Genomic DNA, 16,308 nt, shown 5'->3' on the forward strand with positions numbered 1-16,308 from the left:
AAACAGGTCCTGGCATGTGTAGATATTCTGTAAACATGATAAATTAATGAATCAGATAAGGATTTTCTATTCTTTTTTTTTTTAAGTTTTATTTATTTCTGAGAGAGAGAGAGAGACAGCATGAGGAGGGGAGGGGCAGAGAGAGAGGGAGACACAGAATCTGAAGCAGGTTCCTGGCTCTGAGCTGTCAGCACAGAGCCCAACACGAGGCTCGAACCCATGAACCGTGAGATGATGACCTCAGCCAAAGTCGGACGCTTAACCGACTGAGTCACCCAGGCGACCCTCAGATAAGGATTTTCATACCCAGATTCTAAACCCTGACTCAACACAGAGACTTGGCCTCAGAGACACAAAACAAGCAGGAGACCTTAGCCAAGCACCTTAATTTTATAGGTGATAACTAGAGCCCAGAGAAGGAAAGCCACTTTCCCAAAGACACACAGTAAGCGTGACAGGGGGTGTGACAGTAAGTCAGTGTGTATAGACTGAAAGAGCTGAGGACAGGCCCCAGATGCTCTGATTCGAGTCTGGTTCTCTCCAAATAAAACCAGGCTGCCTCTGGTGAATTCTCCGCCTCTGAGAATTCCAACATTGAGGCCACAAGCGACAGTTTGGTTCTCTCCTGTCTCCAAGACGGTCTCTCCGAGTAAAAGGCCCAGGGTCTGCCTTCCGGGCACTCTAGCTGATTCATGTTGCTGTTACAGAAGAATCACAGGCCTCACATCAGATCACAGACCCTCTGGTGCGGCCTAAGTACCTGCCTGACTTCTACCAGCACTCAACCCTGACTGTTGGGCTAATAGCAACTGACAGCTGATGTCTTCTTAATTAAAAAAAAAAAAATGTAACATTTATTTACTTTTGAGAGAGAGAGAGAGAGCATGAATGGAGAAGGGGCAGAGAGAGAGGGAAACCCAGAATCCGAAGCAGGCTCCAGGCTCTGAGCTGTCAGCACAGAGCCTGAGGTGGGCCTTGAACTCACGAGCTGTGAGGTCGTGACCTGAACTGAAGTCAGGCACTTAACCGACAGAGCCACCCAGGCGCCCCTGAACTCCTTAGTTAAAGAAAAAAATTTGGGATCATGCTCTTGCCTCTGTTTATTTCAAAAGCCGGGTGGCATCTCACACGAAAATATAAGTTTGTAATCTATTGCAGGCTTCTTCTGCACTTGCTGCCTTTTTCTTCTTGAATTTTACCATTTGCTGGAATGTTCTCTTTTCCCTTTGGGGAATATGCCCCGTCCACTCTGATTTAACAAAGGACAGTTCTCTGTGATGCCCTATTTCCGGAAGTCATGTTTGTGAAATTCCTCCCAAATAAGCCAACATGAAAACTCACAAGACACTCAGTAGACACACGTCCCTTAAATCAGAACATCTCAGCGCGTCTTGGTGTAGCAACCCAGGTCGTGAAGAGGCCAGGAGTGCCATCCAGGCCCATACTGAGGACGCATCCACGCGTGACCACAAAAACGTGCAGACTGATTGTATCAGTGACCCCAATTATTGCCCCCCTGACCACGCCCTCTGAGCTCTCCCTGGGGTCCACGTGTACACCCACAATCGGAGTCTGATTCTGTGCTCAGCACTGGGACTCGCAGTGGCTTAAGTGGGGTTAGCGAAGGTACAAAGCAGAGATCCCAAAATCACATGCAGGCTTCCATCTGTTCTCCTGTGCACTCGGGTTTGCTTGCTGTTACATCCCTCTTAGGCCACAAGAATAGGCCTGAGCTGGCCCGGGGGAGGAGAGTGCGGCTCTGTTCCGGCCAAAGCCATCCTCGATGGGCTCCCTGCCAGCCTGCTCCCAGACACGTGTGGACTTGAGCAGCAAACACAGGAACCTCCCCACTGAGCCCTTCCTCGAGGGCCCACCCAGAGGAAGCTGACCAGAGGCTTACTACCCAAAGACACAGAGTTTAGGGTGGTTTGTGGCAACAGACAGCTGATACACAAAATACATCACTCCTTGCCTTCCCGCAAATCCATTAATGATCTGAGTTAGCACTGACACTCTCACTTCTCAATATAATCATCAGAATCAGAAGGTCTTCCTGCCTGAAGTTCTCTTTTTTCATTATTATTTTGTTTGGCTTGGACAGAACCTGTGATCCCATGAAAGAGCTAAAAACGGCCTGTTTTCAGATAAAAATTAGAGGCAGCCGGCATGGGGGGCCGTGCCAGTAAATCAGAGTAGAAACAGAACCCAGGCCAAGCCCTGCTCTTTCTGTCCCTCAGAGAAACTCCTTGTGATGAACGGGCATTGGTTCTGCAACAGAAGACATATTGATATTCTGGGTCAGGGAAATGGACATCCCTTGAAAAAAAATCATCTTTTACTTTTAATTTTTTTAAGTTTATTTATTTTGAGAGAGAGCGTGAGTGGAGTAGGGGCCGAGAAAGGGGGAGAGAGAGGGAGAATTCCAAGCAGGCTCCGTGCTGACACAGAACAGAGCCCGACGCGGGCCTCAAACTCATGAACCATGAGATCACGCACGGCCTGGGCCAAAATTAAGAGTCGGATACTCAATGGACTGAGCTACCCAGGCGCCCCAAAAAAGATGCATCTTAAGAGGTCATATCACCCACCCCTGTGCCCTTGAGCAGAATCACGTCTGATTCATTGCATACAGACAAGAGCAGGTGTCACACCAGGGCCCAGAATCCACCGGTTCAGTTCCAGTATCGAAGAGCAGAGACTTGGGAGCGTGACTCAGCATACCTTCCAGGCTTGCCACAGGGTTAGATGAGGTATGGAGAGGTGTAGCACATGGCCCAGCACACAGGACACCCTCAGAAAATATGTGCTATCATGAACCCTCGTCGGCACTCTGCTAACATTTTGTGCCTTAATCATTCCCTCACAGATATCACTTCCCCTCATCAGAAGAGAGACCAAGAGCAGATGGTATTTGGAATATTCCTTCTGCTGAAAAAACCAAGAATATAATTATTTGACTTTTAAACCTTTTTTTCTAAATTAAATATTCCTGGAATCTAGGACACGCGCGACAAACAAACAGGAACATGAATCCACTTAGCAGAGTGGAATTTCCCTTGGTATTAAATAAACCACAGTGTACATCCATCGTCAGCATTTGCCAACCGTGCGCCTTTAGGCAAGTTACTTAACCATCCGATGGTCTTGGTTTCTTCTCCTACAAAATGGGAGCTGCCTACCTCACAAGACCATTTTAAGAACCAGTAAGTATCGGTGAATGCCGGCCTCCATATTTGAATTCAAAAGACAAAACGCTATGCAAAATTCTCAAATCGCCCACGGAACCTACCAGAAATTGTTTATCTGGTGTTGCAGTGCTTAGAGCACATGAGCTAGTCATCTTCTGTCATCCAGGGAAGCCTGCTGTCCTGCAAAGCCTCGGCCTACAGAGCTGACTAGGTAGCAGGTGAACCAAGGTTTAAACAACACAAAGGCTTAAGGCCCATGAAGAGCTGGGAGAGGAAATTTCAAGGAGGGGAACGGCAGGTGCAGGGAACCAGCGGTGGGAGCAGACTGGGCATGCTCACCGCCTGGCAGGAAGGCCAGTGTGGCCGCAGCAGAGACAGCAGGGACAACAGAGGTGGGCAGTGTACCCAGAGCGGGGCCGGTGTAAGACCTGGCTCTTCCTCGGAGAGAGAGAGAGAGAAAGCCTTCAGGGCTGGGGAGCAGAGGAGAGAAGTGGCCCGACATGCCTAACCGTGACAGACTCACCCCGGTTGCCCACCACATGGAGAGCAGTCTTGTGGGCATGCGTGTGTANTGAGGAAAAGATGAGGGGAACGTAAAGCAGATAAGAGCAATGAAGGTAGGGAGACGTGGCTGCGTGTTGGGATATTTTGAAGGTACAGCCAACAGAATGTGGTGTTGGGCTGGACGTGGTGCATGAAGGAAGAGGGATCAAGGAACCTCTTAGAATTCTGGACTGAACATAAGTGCCTGTCCCACCAGAGGGCCTTTGACCCTACCCCTCCTTCCTGCTCCAATGCTCCTCTCGTGAATCCCCACGTGGCTCCCTCCGTTTCCTCCTCCAGATCTCTGCCCCAGCGCCGCTCCGTCGGTGAGGCCTTCCTGACCGCCGTGTGTGACCGAACCACCACCCCTCCCAGTGCTTCCCAGCTCCCTTGCTCTGCACTGTTTTCTCCATAACCTGCATCCCCGTCTGACATGCTGGACGTGATATATCTGCCCACTGGCTGTCTTCTCCTGTATGAGTTTGCTAGGATGGCTACACCAAAAACTACAGGATGAATGGCTTCAAACAACAGAAATGTATTGCCTCACAGTAAAGGCAGAGGCTGGAAACTCACGATCAAATGATCAGGAAGGTTGCCTCCTTCTGGCAGTTGAGAGAAAGAATCTGTCCTGTGTCTCTTGCTTTGCTTCTGGTGGTTTAGCTGCCAGTCTTTGGTCTTCCTTGGTTTCCTTGGCATTACCCTGATCTCTGTCTTCATGTTCACATGATATTCTCCCTGTGTGCATGCTTATGTCCAAATCTCTCTTTATAAAGGACATCAGTCCTATGGGTTCAGGAGCCCACACTACTCCAGTTGACCTTTTTTTTTTTTTAATCTTATTTTATCTTTTTATCTTCTGCATGGGTGGAAAAGAGGGACAGAGAGAGAGAATCCAAAGCAGGCTCCATGCTCAGCACAGAGCTGGATGTGGGGGCATGATCCCATGACACTGAGCCCAAATCAAGAGTTGGACACTGAACAAACTGAGCCACACAGGTATCCCTCCAATTGACCTTATTTTAACTTAACAAATCGTATCTGCAACCCTATTTCCATAGAAGTTCTGAGGTACTGGAGATTAGGACTTTAACATATGAATTTTTCAGGGATACAATTCAACCCATAATACCCCCCAACTAAAATATAAACTCCATGACGGCAAGAACTTTTTTATTTTCTGCCATATCTCAAGCATCTAGAAGACACCCTAGCATGTAGCATATGCCAAATATTGAATAAATGAATGAATAGAGAAGACTGGGAAAGAGAATTGGTAGGGGGAGAAATCAAGTATCCCACATGAGGCCTGCTGTTTGAGATGCGTATTAGAAATTCAAGCACATGTACCCTAATGTTCACAGCAGCACTCTCAACAATAGCCAAAACATGGAAAGAGCCTACGTGTCCATCAACGGACGAATGGATCAAGAAGATGTGGTTTATCTATACCATGGAATACTGCATGGCGATGAGAAACAATGAAATCTGGCCATGTGTAGCAACATGGATGGACCTTGAGGGTGTTATGCTGAGCGAAATAAGCCAGGCAGAGAAGGACAGATACCACATGTTTGCACGTATAGGAGGATTAGGAGGAACTTAACTGAGGACCATGGGGGAGAAGAAGGGGGGAAATAGTGGGGGAGAGGGAGGGAGGCAAACCATGAGAGACTCTTGAATGCTGGGAACAAACTGAGGACTGATGGGAGGGGGGTGATGGGCATGGAGGAGGGCACTTTTGGGGATGAGCACTGGGTGTTATATGGAAACCAACTTGACAATAAACTATTTTAAAAAATTCAAGTAGACATCAATCAAATGACTGACTACAGAATCTTGGCAGGCAGGTTCTACTGCACTTGTAGAGATGGGAGTCATCAGCAAGTGCCTAGCATTTCTTTATTTTTTAGTGCTTATTTTTGTTTTGAGAGAGAAAGTACAAGTGGGAGAGTGGGAAAGAGAATCCCAAGCAAGTTCTGTGCTGTCAGCAGAGAGCCTGATGCAGGGCTTGATCCCGTGAACACTGAGATCATAACCTGAGCCGAAATCAAGAGTCAGACGCTTAACTGACTGAGCCCCCCAGGCGCCCCAGCAAGTGCCTGGCAGTTAAGGACACAAGACTAGATGAGGCCAATTAGGGAGAGAGCATCCACAGGGCAGAGGTTGGGAGACAGGGACCCAGGAGGGCCCAACGCTCCAAGTTCAAATGGAAATGGAGGAGCCAGCAAAGGAGACTGGAAAAAAGAACAGGTCAGAGACAAACAGAGCACTCAGGTGTCTCATAAGCAGGAAAAGAAAGCATTTCAAGGAGGACATGATCACCTGTGTCAAATGCTGCTAGAAGGTCAAGTGGAAGGACTGACTGTGGAATTTGGCAAAATAAAGGTGACCAGTGGTCTGGACAGTGGGGACAATACCCAACCAGAAAGATTTATAAGAGAATGAATGATGAGGAAGCAGGGACAGGAAGTAGAGACCATGTTTCAGGAGTCTGGCTGTCAAGCATGAAGGGAAGGCAGCCACTGACTGGGTCAGATTTTGGCCAAATTCGGCAGCGAGGATTAAAAAGAGGGGCTGAGGGGCCCCTGGGTGGCTCAGTCGGTTAAGCACCCGACTTTGGCTCAGGTCAGGATCTCACGNAGATGAGGAAGCCCTTCTAAAGTGAACTTTACAAGCTCAAAGTCTGCCTGGGGCAGGGGACAGAGTTGGGAAGAGAGAAGGGAAGACAGCTATACAGACGTACTAGAACATGGTGATTTTTAAAAAAAAAATTTTTTTTTAATGTTTGTTTATTTTTGAGAGAAAGAGAGAGAGAGAGAGCGCGCACACATGAGCAGGGGAGGGGCNAAAACTTTTAAAAAATAAATAAATAAATAAAATTTTAAAATTTTAAAAAATAAAAAGAGGGGTTGGGGGAGCTCCTCGGGGCTTCCAGTCCATTTTATATATCTCAGGGGTCCAGAAGCCAAGCTCCAAAGACCTCGCAAAGCCCCCAAGCCTGTCCCTGCCCCCAGTTCAGGAAAGCCAGAGGCCACGTGCTAGAGACGCTCTGGCTTAAGCCACCCTGTCAGGTGACCTCAGGAGTGGCTTCCAGGTGTCCTACGAGGTGAGCCTGCAGTCCCAGGATGCCCTAAAGGGTGACACTTTCTCAGCAGCCCCGCTGAGGGCACAGCCCCGCGCAGGGGAGCCCTGGGAAGGCTCCATGTGCCACCCCGCACCCGGCCCCTCCCAGAGCTGCCGAGACGCACGTGCTCGCCGCCCAGGTCGCCGGCCCATCCGTGCTGGAGGCTGTGTGGGACACGGGCCGTGCCAGCCTTGGCAGGCGCAGGGCACCAGCTACATCTGCTCTTGGTGGCTGAGAGCCGCTCGATTCCTGCTGAGCCAAGCCCGCTCCCCAGGCCTCGGGAAACAGACACCGGGATCTCAGGGTCCTGCCCACGCAGTAAGCCATCACTTTGCTCCCTCACCGCACACCTACCCGAAGAGTGGCTAAGGCACCACCTGGCCTCCACTGTCTGTTACCCCCAACAAGTGGCCATGAGGTAAGGCACCGTCACTGGCTCCATTCTGCAGATGGGACAGTGAGTCACAGGAGTGCAGAGCAGTGGCCACAGGTCGTAAGCGTGAAGGCGGGATGACCGGGGAGGCTGACGCCCAGGCTTCTCCGTTTTCCCACCAGACCACGCTGCACCCATGTCTATACTGCATCCATGTCTACACCACCTGACGCCACCAGAGTTACTTCCAAAGGGTCATTCCAAAAGCATATTATTGGGTACGTGGGGGGGGGGAGGGGACACAGCGTCTGAAGGTCCATGGAAGTAACACCCCCCTCAGCATCTGGGCTTCCAAGTCAGGAAGCCTTGCGTTCCTTGCAGGGTAGACAGAAGGGGGCACCTACTTCACTCGTGCTGGAGTCACTCAACACACATTTGCCAAAACCTCCCCTGCCACCTACAGTGTCACTGGGGAAACTCACTAAAGGGCACCTGTGACCCTCTGTACTATTTTTACAACTTGTTGAGAGTTTAGGATGCCTTCACAATAAGANTAAAAAAAAAATTTTTTTTTAATGTTTGTTTATTTTTGAGAGAAAGAGAGAGAGAGAGAGCGCGCACACATGAGCAGGGGAGGGGCAGGGAGAAAGAGGGAGACTCAGGATCTGAAGCAGGCTCCAGGCTCTGAGCTGTCAGCACAGAGCCCCATGCAGGGCTTGAACTCAAGAGCTATGAGATGATGACCTGAGCCGAAGTTGGGCACTTAACTGACTGAGCCACCCAGGCGCCCCTAGAACATGGTGATTTAAGACTCCAGGGGGCGCCTGGGTGGCTCAGTCACATCCAACTCTTGATTTCAGTTCATATCGCCATCTCACGGTGGGGAGATGAAGCCCTGCATTGGGCTCTGTGCTGAGCATGGAGCCGGGTTAAGATTCTCTCTCTGCCCCCTCCCCCACTGTTCATTCTCTCTCAAAAATAAAATATATTTTTAAAAATAAATTGATAAATAAAATAAAACCTGGATTCTAGACCAACACCATCCAATAGAACTATACACTACAAGCCACATAGGTAACTTTTAGTTTCCTAAAAGTGTACGTAAAAAGGTAAAAAGGAAAACATGAAATTAACATTAGTTGGCTTTATTTGCCCTAGTGTGTCCAAAACATGATCGCATCAGCAAGGGATCAGTACACACGATTATTGACGAGGTATTTTACACCCTCTGTGCATTCTCACGTCAAAATCCAATGTGTACTTTGTCCCTCTAGCACATGCAAATTAAGCGGGGCCACCCTTCACCGCCCCACGGCTGCAGGCGGCCAGGGACCACCGCAGGGGACAGTGCAGGTCCACAGGGGACTTCCTGGGCTCAGATCCTTCCTGGCGTCGCCACTCACCTGCCCTGTTGCCCCAGAGAGGTCTGGTCCCCAGTCTCCCCTCCTGGAGCCCTCTCTGGGGTAAAGGTAACTCCGCACGTCAGTCACCGCAGGGCCTGGCATCTGCAAAGTGCTCTCAGGGCACGGCTGCTCTTCCAGCTGATACGAAGGGCAGCCTGAAGCCCCGGCTGAGGGGGAAACCCAAGCAACGAGCCGTGGGACCCAGGAGCCGTGGCGTCCCCTGACTCATCCCTGTCGCTGGGAAGACACTCCTTCCTTATCTCCTCCCCCCAGTCTAGTCCTGAGCAGCCCCTTACAGGAAGAGCAGCTCAGGTGAGTGAAGGGAGGAAAAGAGGGATGAGGGAGGGCAGAGCAGGAGAGAGGGGGTGCAGGGCAACAGGGAGGGGAGAGGGGATGAGGAGGAGGGGAAGGGAGGAGGCTGGAGGGGAAGGGATGGGGGAAGAAGAGGGGAAGGGGAAAGGGAGAGGAGCAGAGGAAGAGGGGGAAGGAGCCGGGGNGGGGCTGGAGAGGCCTGAGAGAGCCTGACCTTGCCCCAGTGTCCCAGGGCGGCCACCCCCAAAGGGTCTGATTGAAAAGGACAGAAACCAGGACGGAGGGACAGCCGGCTCCCTTTCTGCGGCTCTCTGCCTCCCTCTCCTGGGCTGCGCGTCACATAGCCCTGGAATCCGGAAAGGCCCGCGGAAACGAGCCCGGAACCAGGATGCCGGGGGCCCAGGAGACCTAACGCAGAAGGAAACACCCTACACTTCAGTGAAGACGTGACAACGGTGCGGCTCCCGCACCCCCGTGACCGCACAGCCCCGTGAACCCCTTCAACGCGCCCGTGTCCGGCGCCGCGGCCCTGCTTGCCGGCACCCACGTCTCCCGAGGCCTGCGCTGCACACACACACTCGTGCCGGGGGGCTCGGTGCCACGCTGGCGGGTCCGAAGCGTGGGAAAGAGCTTCCGTCGGAAGAGACGGTAATGAAAAGCTTCCTGTGTAGTAAAACCAGGCCCCCACCTTCCGGCTGCCAAGCTGGGGCCACGTTCTGAGCATCAAGTGCAGGCTTTGTATCACCGGTTCCTACAGGTCTCGAAACAGCCCCAAGGGTTAACTGGCACATCCAGAAGGCAGTACTGAGACTGTCCGCCGGCCGGGCCGCCGTGCTCGCCCTCCCTGTGTTGCCCATGAGCCTGCAAGCAGGCCTCCCTCCTTCAACCCTTGCCTCCTACAGTCTGGGCTCAACACAGAACTCAAAAGCGTCCTTAAAAATGTCAAGTCAGATCCTATCTTTCCTCTGTTCAAATCCCTCCCCTGCCCCCGCCCATGTCACTCAGCGTGAAAGGTCCCTGTGGGCTCTCTGTCCTCACCCCCCACCGACCCCCACCAGCCTCCAGCCTTACAGCCCTGCTCCTCCTGGACACGTCTGCCCCAGGGCCTTTACACCAGCTGCGCCCCATGCATGGGGACACACCTCTCTAGGCTCCCCACTTACTGACCCCTCAACGTGCTTCAAGTCTTTGTCTAAGTGTCACCCTCTCAGGGAGACTTTCCTCACTACCCTTTTGCATGCTGCAATCTATATCCTCTTCCCCGAGGTAGACGGATTGCAAAACGGCCACTATGGTCCGTCCCCCACCCTCCCTTGTGTCCACATCCTTTGCAATGTCTCTTTTCCGCTCCTCCCTGTAGGAGGTGGCCACAGGGATGCAGCAGAAATGACAGCGGGTCTGCCAGTCGAGGCCTTGCCTGCATCTGCTTCTGCCACGACAGCAAGCCTGGGCTCGCCTGCGGAGTGACCGTGTGGGACACAGACTTGTCCTGAGGCCGTGCTAGACAGCCAGCAACCACAGACACAGCCCAGACCAGAGACGTGCCCAGCTGAGCCCAGCCCAGACTGTAGACCCACAGAGCAATATAACTGTGGCCTAGAGAGCAGCCGCTGTCCAAAGCCAGCAGGTTTGGGGACTGTTTGTTACACAGTAGTGACTGACTAATACACCTACCCCGAGCACTGCCAACCACCTTACCCTGCCTTCCTGCTTTGTTCATGTCCTGTTTTCAGCAGCACTTATTACCTTACAACATACTGTTATTTAATAATTTTATTTATTTATTTTGAAAGAGAGAGAGAGCAAGAGCATGTGCGGGAAAGGGGCAGGCACAGAGGGAGAGAGGATCCCAAGCAGGCTCTGCACTGTCAGCACAGAGCCCAGTGTGGGCATCGATCTCACAAACTGGGAGATCATGACCTGAGCTCGAACCAAGAGTCAGATGCTTAATTGACAGGGCCCCCAGGTGCCCCCCCCCAACCTACCATAAAACACACGTGTTGCGCGTCTTGTTTGCTGTCTCCCTTGACTATAGAGAATTGCATTCCCTTGAGGACAGACGTGTGTGTGTGTGTGTGTGTGCGTGTGTGTGTGTGTGTGTGTGGTGCGCGCGCGCGCGTGTTCCCAAGTGCTTAGGGCAACACAGGGCACAAGCAGGTGCTCAGTCAGTACAGAATAAATGAACAAATAATTAATAACACCGCGCACCGCCATGAATGGAGCACTTGCCAAGTGATACACGTGGTGCCAAGCTCTGCGGTCGATGAGCTTATCCAACTTTCACGGCAGCATTATGAGGTAAGTTCCTGCTGAGAAAACGACTCAGAGAGGTTAAGCATCCAGTTCAAAGCTGCACAGCAGGCATGTCACAGAGCTAAGAACTCAGGTGTCTGACTCCAAAGCCCATCAGTGTACTGTCCTGCCACTCCCCCACCCACTCCACACACACACACACACACACACACACACACACGGCCCAAGCAGAAATGTTTAACCTCTTAAAGGAGCATAAAGGCAGGATAGAGAGAGAGAAAGAGGGGGGAAAAAGAAATTTTCCTGGGGGGGATGGCAGTTGAGCTAGACTTCAAAGCATAAATAGAATTTTAAGAGATAAGAAGGCAGATAAGAGTAGTTGTTATTTACTTAGAAAACTCTGTAATTGCCTAGGTGATAGACACATTTTTTTTTTATTTTGTTTAAACACTAATTTATTTTGGAGAGAGAGATGGAGAGAGAGCACAAGCAGGGAAGGGGCAGAGAGAGAGGGAGACACAGAATCCGAAGCAGGCTCCAGGCTCTGAGCTGTCAGCACGGAGAAGGCTCGAACTCACAAACTGTGAGATCGTGAACTGAGCCAAAGTCCGGCACTTAACTAGCTGAGCCACCCAGGCGCCCCGGTGATGGACACATTCTTAAAGGAGCCAGAAAAACACAGTTAGAACAGCATCTCACGCAGAATGTCCGGTGTCCAAAGGACGCTGTGTGCTTGCCGCAAAGAGAATTCGGCTCATTCACAGACACCATGAATGGGGGGAGTAAATAGGCATTAGGACGGTGGACAGCAAAGAAGAGGATCTCAATTCAAGGAGTACTTCGCCAGGGTGCCTGCTGCACCCCCAAAATGCTGTGCTCCCCAAAGCTTCTAGAGAATAAGGGAGATGGAAAATAAAACCTTCCTAATCTTCCTTAGCCTCCCTTTCTCACTTCCAGCTTCCAGTCTGTTTCTAAATCAGGCGTCTCTCCTGAAAACAGCCCTCCCCCTATCTTAGATGGTTAAGAGCTTTCTCGAAGACTCGAGCCAAAATCAGTCATCTGTCTCCCTGAGCCTCTGAACCCCTTCGCCCCACGGCCCACCTCCCTCTGGTTTGTCACCAAAGCTGACATGAGACTGATTTTTAAAATACAGATATGACTGTACCCCCTCCTCCTTTAAATGACCTGCAGACATCAAGATAAAGTGCCAGCTTCCTACTATAAATACCCAAGTCCCCGCAAAGTGGCCCCAGTTCGTCTCTTCAGCTTCATCTCCTACAGCCCCAGCCCCCACCAAGGCTTCCCTCCGTCCCTGGGGTGTCCCCAGGTCCTGCATTGACCATGGCTGTGGAGAAGCTGTTGTGGCCAGTGAGAATGCCCTCCCCCACTGCTCTCTGTGTTCTCATCTAGGAAATGGGTAGGATGATACTCATCACTCAAAGCTGTCGTGAAAGTAAATGGAAATAATGCACGTGAGAGCTTCTAGCCATGCCTGGACCTAGAGAGCCCCGAATAGCACCAGGGCATCTGAGCCAGGACGTAGTCTCTCGGCTCCTCCTCCAGGTGGGTGAAGTCACTCACCACCCTGAGGACGTGCTGCCTTTATACGCAAGGCCAAAATCCGCCCCATCAACAGTCCGGAGGCCTCCTAAAACCCCACAGGACATTCGCCTCGCCTCCCTCCCCCCACTCGGGCCTCCCTTCCTGTCTTCCCCTTTCCACGCCCCTGCAGCCACACTCTCCACCCCTCCCTTGCTGCTCCTCGCCTTCCCACCTCAGGGCCTTTGCATCTGCAGCTCCCACTGCCCAGAATGTTCTTCCGAATATCCACATGGCTCACTCCCCCACCTCCCTTAGGTCCAGGGGCACACGCAGGCAGGACATGAGCTCCTATGGCAAACAATCCAACTTGGAAATTTTTATTGCAGTTTTTCCCTGAGTTACTACCTCTAGAACTGTTGACTATCAGACAATGAAAACACCATCTTATGTGTTGGTTTCTGGGTAATTCTAAGAGAGAGAGAGACAACAAGAAAGAGAGATCAAATTGCACCGGCCTTCCTTACCTGATGCCTAATCAGCAAGACTTCCCAGCCCACCCCACGTAAAATAGCACCCACGTGCCACCCCAATCCTGGGCCCCCATAGCGTGGCTCCCCCTCTCTCTGGGATGTGTATCATCATCTGCTTATTTTCTGTCTCTCCCCACTAGAAAGTAAACATCATGAAGGCAGAGTGATGTGTGTGTGTGTGTGTGTGTGTGTGTGTTGGTTTTGTGGTTTCTGATTCTTTACTTTCAGTGGGGTAGAAGCTCAGTTCCTTTCCCACAAGGCACACTTCGATGCCACACACATACAAACCCCAGGCGTTAAATCACGACACCCAATTACTAAGTAGGAAGAAGGGGACGAGGTGAGGCGAGGAAGAGGGCCCCCCCCCCCGCCTCTAACCTGGGGAAGGAAAAAGGCAGGAATTCGGTCTCTCTTACTGTCTGCTTCATCCCCAGCACCTGCAACATGCCTGGCACATACACAGTAGGTGCTCAATAAATATGTGGCCACATGAATGAATACACTGGTCCTTTCTCAGCTGGGGTCGGTGCCTGGGAGAGCTGAGGCTAAGCGGACGGGGCTAATCTAAGGCCCACCCAGCCACCGGGAGAGGGAAGCTGGGTTTTCCATCAGCCTGGACAAGAGCTCAGACTTCTCCGGTCACAGCCCCATCCAATGCCCAATGCCTGAAAGGCCACCTTTGGGGACTCTGTCCTGCCGTGAGTTCACAGGTGCACCAGCACAGATGCGGCCGGCTGTGGCGGCTTCAGAAACAGCTCCGTCTCCCCCTGCATCCCGCGGCGTATTCATGCAATTCACATTCTGACCACACGAGGTCACCATAGCTGCACGTACCATCAGAGATGGCCCTCGTTAGGGAGGGAGTTTGTTGTGATTTTCAGTAAGTCTTTGAGGCCTGAGCAAGCGGGGAAAGGCACTCTGTAAGAACAGCGCTGCGGTGGATTCTAGACTTCCTAGAACATACATGACCTAGGCGTGTCTTTATAAAGACAACGGATATAATGAAAGAAAGGGGGGCTCTCAAGTCAGGGTATCTGGGCTAGAATCCCAGCCCCACCTGCCTGTGTGATCTTGGACAAAGCTCTCTGGCTTGGGTTCTCTTTCTGCAAAATGGGATAATAAGAGTGCTTCCCTCACAGGGATTTTGTGAAGACTAAAGCAGTGATGCATGTAGAACTCTCCAGAACAATGCCAGCATAGACTCAGAAGTTTGTCGTCACTCTTTCTCCCCATCTCTAGGGATGATCTGTAAGGATACATTTTGTAATTAAATTTTATGATTAATGGCTTTTTTCCTATTAGACTGTAATCTCCATAAAAGCAAAGTTCATGTATTTTTTAATTTAATAATTTTTTCATTATGAAAAATGTCAAATATACACAAAGTGGAAAGAAGAGCCCATATCTGTTTCTATCAATGCCCCCATCCCTGCTTCCAGAACACTGCCTGGCACACAGTAGGCCTTCAACACATGATTTCCTGCCTATTTATTAGGTGCTATTATAAGCCAGGTCAGTGTCAGTACTGGGATTTAAAGAGTAAATTAGGCCCAAGCCTTGTACTCAAGGAGTTCAAAGTCTGGTGAGAAAGGCTGACTTGACTTGGCAATCTCCTGGGGTAGGGCTCCAGTAATGGAGGGATCTCACTAATCAGGTGAGGTTTCCTGGAAGAAATTTCTATGCTAAGAACAGATGGATGTATAGGAGCTAATGAGGTGAAGAGGTAGGCACCGGGAACAGCATGTGCAAAGGCCCTGTGGGGGCACAGCCATGTCCAGTAGGCAGTGGAACTGATTGCCAATTGATTCTTCAATATGATTCACTCTACTGAAGCATTTTCCAGCCTGTTCTGGGGACTGACAATAAAGAGAACCAATCATGAATCCTGCCTGTTACTCGCTCCCTGCCGACTTGCAGCCCCTCCAGACCCTCTTACGGTGAGGTCGGCCACAGTCCCCATGGTGGCCCCCTGTCCCATTGGTGTTTCCAGCCACCAGGCCTGCACCCGGCTCTGGGAGGGCAGGAAGCTGAGCCGCTGCGAACAGCCAGGAGACACTGCTGCACATGGACAAGGTGGGGCCAGGCTGGGGCCACCACGGTGGGGGCAGCGCTGACTGAAAGAAAGGGCGTGGGTGGCGCAAGACCAGAGGCCAGAGCGGCAGGGCAGGTGTGACCTGAGACAGCGGGATGGGTGCCAGGCACGACCAGTCTGCTGGAGTCCAAAACTCTTACCACGACCCACGCAACCTGGTCCCTGCATCTTTCTCCAAATGCATCTGCCACTAACCCCACCCTCCGCTGCTCCCCCACACCGGTGTCCGTTCTGTTATGGAGCCGACCAAGCTCTCTTGCTGCTCAGGGTCCACCCTCCCACAGACTCCTCTCTGTGCCCAGAGGGTCCTCCTCACGCCACCGCTTCTCCCAGACTGGGCCATTCCCACAGTCTCCCCTATCATGGGGTTCCCTGGATTCCCTCCCTCCCGAGGAGATTCCCCCCACCCCGCTCATCTCATTCATTAAACCATGTGCTCTTCCCTAAGGCTACTTATCAAATTAGCAGTGGAATGTCTATTACTTCTGTCTCCCCCATTCCATCATAAGGTCTGGGTACACACCATGGTTTTAGTATTCCCCGAAGTGCACCCAGGGCCCAAGCAGTGCCTAGCACATGTGAGTACTTAATAAATCTCTGGATGGATGGATGGATGGGGGTCGGCACTAATGTACCTGCCCATTCAATTGCCAGCAGGATTACTACTATCAGGTTCCCATCCTAAGTGTCCAGCACTGACCAGTCTGGTCTCCTGGGAGTCACTGTCACTGCCGTCAGCATGATGATCATATTTCTAATGATACGTAGCCACCTGCATCCTAACAGCCACCTGCATCCTAACAAATATGGGACCCGATTTGAAGTCGCCCCCTAGATACACCGTATCTCATCACCCTCTTACTGTCGAAACTCATCAGTGTCATAAATTATCCTAGTTACTCGCTTGTGTTTTTGTTGTCTGACCCCTTGTCCCTGGCCTGGATT

Source organism: Crocuta crocuta, unplaced genomic scaffold, assembly GCF_008692635.1.
Source record: "Crocuta crocuta isolate KB4526 unplaced genomic scaffold, BGI_CrCroc_1.0 scaffold127, whole genome shotgun sequence".
NCBI lineage: Eukaryota > Metazoa > Chordata > Mammalia > Carnivora > Hyaenidae > Crocuta > Crocuta crocuta.